The sequence below is a fragment of the Lupinus angustifolius genome, unplaced genomic scaffold, assembly GCF_001865875.1.
Source record: "Lupinus angustifolius cultivar Tanjil unplaced genomic scaffold, LupAngTanjil_v1.0 Scaffold_435, whole genome shotgun sequence".
Lineage (NCBI taxonomy): Eukaryota > Viridiplantae > Streptophyta > Magnoliopsida > Fabales > Fabaceae > Lupinus > Lupinus angustifolius.
Window position 1 is genome coordinate 126,150 of NW_017727836.1, and position 1,533 is coordinate 127,682.

The following is a 1,533-nucleotide window of genomic DNA, read 5'->3' on the forward strand; positions in this document are numbered from 1 at the left end:
GAATATACAAATGAGGACCTCTAAGAAATGACTTATAAACCTCAGTAGGATCAAAGTTATCCTTAACCCATGAGCAATCTCCTATTCCATAACCCGAAGATGATAATCCACCGACATTCATCAACAGTTCATCACTAATCTCAAATTGTTTACCAGAAATCATAGACCAATATTTACCATCCTTATATCTGAAATTTGCATAAAATTCCCTAACTAGAGCAAGGTAAAGTTGTCCCTTTAATTCCAGAGGTTCGCTTCAAGTGGTATCAGAGCCACTTCTTGCTTGAAAGTCCATCATAATGTCCAGTCTAGACAGAAGTCCAACCAAATCTCCAAGGACAGAAATCATGACCTTAATCTTTCAGACGATGAACACCCAACTCCAAACCCTCCAAAGGCAAATAGAGCAATTGAGGATTCAAAATGAGAGGCGTCATGTTATTGATTCAAGTGGCTTTGAATCAGAAAGGAGAAGTAGATATGCTTCAAAAGCCTATCGACAAGCCAATCACAAAAAATTACCAAGCCAAAAGGGAGTCTGAGGCAATAGACTTCGTAAGGGTGTTCAAAAAGGCAGTACAATATGAAACCACAAGAAAAACAAGAGAACCCGAAGTCATGAGTGAATCACTTGTGAGAAGGGAAGATTGGAGTGAATCTGTTGTGAGTAGGGAAGGTTTGAGTGCAACACTTGAGAGTGAGGAAAACACTTTGAGTGATGGGAATACTTTGAATGATGAGAATACTATAAGTGAAATTACTGTGAGTGAAAGTGTTTTGAGTGAAAACACAATAAGTGTAAACACAATGAGTGCAAACACTATGAGAAAAATTCAAAGTGAGGTTAAGAGTGCTTTAGTTTCAAGGCAACCTCTATACCTACCCTCTTGTGGGAATTTCTTTCTTATCGCTAACCAAACTAATGAAAATTGTTTATCAAAATTTGTTGAACAATTTTTGCAGGGAGTTTGTAAATTATTTCCCAAAGAAGTCATTACTGTTATTCCACATGCTATTCAACGTGTGGACCTTAATGGAGTTGTGGATCACGTACAATTGTTGAAGACAAACAATGATGAAGCATCATATATAATTGGGAAAAATGGGTATTCATAAATTACTCATTTTTTTCCTTCCAAAGAAGTCATTGGTGTTTGTCAACTTGTTAACTTATTTGTCAAAGGGGTAACCCTTGATGAATATGTAGAAGGGTGGACTGAAAGGTTGAAGAAAATTGCTTTTAATCCGGGAGAAGAAGATACATATGTATGGGATCCTAAGAAACTCAAGAGGCGAGTTTTTGATCCAGGAAAATATGACCACTTGAATTTGAGGTCAAATTCCCTTCAAGAAGGAGGGTATGATGTAAACCAAGGGGGGCAACCTATTAGTGGAGGAAGTGACTAAAGCAACAAAGCCCAGCAAGGAGATCAAGCCCATACATTGCACTATTTTCATAGAAATAACCCAAGTTGGCCACGGCCAAGGAGGGTCCAATTGAGGCGTGTGGGAGTTCTAATTAATAAGTGGGGG